A 3403-nucleotide genomic window follows, 5' to 3' on the forward strand; every position below is an offset into this window, starting at 1 on the left:
AGTGTGTGCTCGCAACGTAGCCGTTTTTCGTGGTGTACGATGACTGTGACTGCAGAGTGCCAACCACGGTTGGCTACATCACTGCATAGCTACTACCCTTTCAGGACGGCTCACTCTATCCGGATTATCCTGACTATACGCTGCAGCAATATTCAATGACGCCAGAGAAACTAATTTCGACATGCAGTGCATGGTGATCCTCTCCGGGCAGTTCAGTTTGGTAGACCGTCGCACTTTTGCGAGTGTACTGAAATAACGCCGATAACGGATATTGACATTTGATAACACACTGATAGGGGATGGTAGGGACGTTCCGACGGAATCGAGCAGGGACGGATCCAGGATTCTATAAACGGAGGGACCACTCTTCATTGCGATGTCCCCTTGATTCAGTGCCCACCCCTCACAGAAGTCTCCGGTTTTCAGACAATTTATTGTCATTTTCATATTTTTTGTTTGGCAAACAATTCTCCGTCGGCATTGTCCGCCAGATTTAGCTCACCACACTTTCTAGGTGACAGCTTGTTGTTTGTTAAACGCAGTTGACTGAACGAAAAGCTAGAATCTACCAGGATGTACTATTTAAAGCATGTTCAAAACGAAATACTGTGGAATTAAGCGGGTCATAAATTATTTCACCAAGAAAACAGCAGACTTCATTCATCCCAAAATGTTTCATCTGTACCTTTTTCTCACGCAACAACAGTCAGCCATGACCGGAATTTCTCCGGGTTTTCCAAAGATGCCGATGGCCCCGCGAACTGATCGCTAGCGTAGATCGAACTAGATCAAAAAGTATTATTGATATGTCCAAACCTCGTTCGCCTCGGAAATTCCGCATCTTCTGTTGAACCCATCAGTGAAGAAAATAATAAAATAGTTTTAAGCGCGTGCAGTCGCTGTCTGAGGGAAAAAACACCATGCCCAGCTCTGCAGCCTGCATGGGCCTTACAGCGGCGGCCTCGCAACAACGCGCCGCGGCGGTCAACGAGCGGGCGAAAATGGCCCCTTATCGGAAAGCGGTACATCGAACGCTTTAGCAGATCCGTTGATATGAGAGTATGAGGTATCCTGGGTGAAAACAACTACGTGATTTTCCAACTGATACGGATTGCGAAGTGGAGCACCACGAAGTCGTGACGCAATGGTGTAATCTCTCTTGCTCGCATTGCTGTAGCTGCTAATTCCCCTCAGAGAACGTTTAACTTCGAAGGCGCACAGGTGAGGTGTTCCGGTCAGAAGTTGGAGAGCATTCCGGCTCATCCCGGGCTGGCATTCAGGCGATACGAGAACAGTTGACCTTTGGTCGGGACGGGAGCCCTCCGTGGGATATATCATTCTCTGGTCCCCTCTCTGGTACGGCAGGCGCCCCCCCCCCCCCCCCCAATTTCCTTTCAGGAACCAATTCCAAATTGTGTCTGGTTTCTGGCACCGGGAGCAGGAAAAGCCAGGGACCAGTTGTTTTGATAACCTTGGAATGCATATTGCATGCATACGTGGTGCTTGGTGTGCCGCCGAGGCGCTTCTTACTTACCGCCATCTATGTGACGTGACGGGTACTGATGGTGTTCATGCCACCCGCGCGATAAGTACTGGGATCTTGGTGCAATGGCAGCTGACGTGCCACCAGGCGCATAGCCAGAACCTTAGCAAAGGGAGGGCACAGGGCTGACAAAGGGCTCCCTGATATCAAAAGGTGCCCTCCCCCTAAAAAAACAAATCACGGGTATGGCCCACTCGTTAATGAGACCATGTTTTTCTTGAATATTCTTCACGTTCATCTGCTATGACTGGAAAAGAAGGAAGAAGCTATCTCGAGATCAATTCTGCCTGAAGTTCATAGTTAATAAACAAAAATTGTCGTGCGTTAAGCGCCTGTATGAAATAAGTCTCCGGCGGTCATCATTCTACGATGATTCAGTGAACTCTCCCAACCAATATATCTCAAAAGCTTAGTCAGAATCTGTATATCAGTTGTACAGACATATTAAGGACAGCGCGAATGCAGATCGAATTGAGTCCAACAATTTGCTACCATGGCGAACCAACGTTTGTCTAGAAATGTTCAACATCTAGTCCGAATCTATTAGTACAAATTATGTAACGCAATGTTGAGCATGCGCACTCACAAATCTCAGAACAGAAATTTATTGCAAGAGAAATTTCAGCGCTAGGCGATGAAGTCTCTGTAGGACGCTCCATGTCGACCCCGCAGCTAACACCCAGCCGTCAACAACGGGCGGACGAAAATGGTGACGCGTTTAGAACAGCACCTTTGAAGGCTTTAGGACATAAAATCGTACATTTAAAATGTACCCGGGTCAGTGTCCTAGAATTGCCGACCTTGGGTGCAAACCAACACCCTATGGGGAGAAATTTTTAACTCCTTTTCCCCAAAATTTATGTGAATTTTTCCCTCCTGCCTGACATTGTCTAATCGCACATGCCAAACCTCCATTTCCCTTTCTGAGGTTTTCAGATGTCATCCAAAACCGAGCTTACTTGAAACCACCACGCATAAACGAGGCTCCACAGAACCTAGACACCTATGGCTATGTCCTGCCTCACCTACATCTGAACCATGTCTATATATGCGCAGAGCACGGGCGTCAGGTACCTCCAAGCCCAAGAGCCCCAGCGACTCCAGCCGCTTGCACGCATTAAGTGTGGTTTGTTTACAAAATGCATCACGATCGGCAGCTGTGTGCCAAATACAAGGTCTTCACGCATCGCCGTTTCATGCATTTTTGGTCTCACCACCACACCACGAAAGCAGAGCCTGGTGCAAACACCAGCAAAGCCTGGTAGAGAAGTTTACTCCAAGTATTTCTTTTTCCCAAAAAAAAACTTGACTACTAAGTTGCATCACCCCCAAAAGGCAGGAGTGAAAAATTCAAGAAATGTCTTCTAAATTAAATTTGCAAGATGAATATCATCACTTGAGCAATCAAGTTAGCAGATTTTAAGTCAAATCAGCTGATCACAAAATTTTGCCAAAAATGCGTCAGTCTTTATATTTATTTAACTACTTTTGTTGTTGTTTTTTGGGTATCATACGAGTGTGATACCACTTTATTCTTTCTTCCTTGTGTATTCTTTAGAGATATCATCTTTTGCTTAAAATGTGGACCAATTTTTCTGCAAGATGCTCCAACTGCAAACTTGTACGTATTTCATGCATAAATTGGATTAATTCGCCATCGGCCCAAACATGTTTGATATCCGCCCAAGAGTGAACAGTTCACAGGGAATGAAGGAGACAATTTGAATCACGGAACTTATTTTTACCGCCATTTTTTCCCTGTGAAACCCTCGGTTAACCGTTATCCTGGATCATGGCTGTGCTCAATGATGATAAATGTAAGCCTTTCGAGTGTCTTAACTCGCCAGGCTACCTGGCAAG

The sequence above is a fragment of the Pollicipes pollicipes genome, unplaced genomic scaffold, assembly GCF_011947565.3.
Source record: "Pollicipes pollicipes isolate AB1234 unplaced genomic scaffold, Ppol_2.1 Scaffold_7231;HRSCAF=8579_pilon_pilon_pilon, whole genome shotgun sequence".
In the NCBI taxonomy this organism is placed as follows: domain Eukaryota; kingdom Metazoa; phylum Arthropoda; class Thecostraca; order Pollicipedomorpha; family Pollicipedidae; genus Pollicipes; species Pollicipes pollicipes.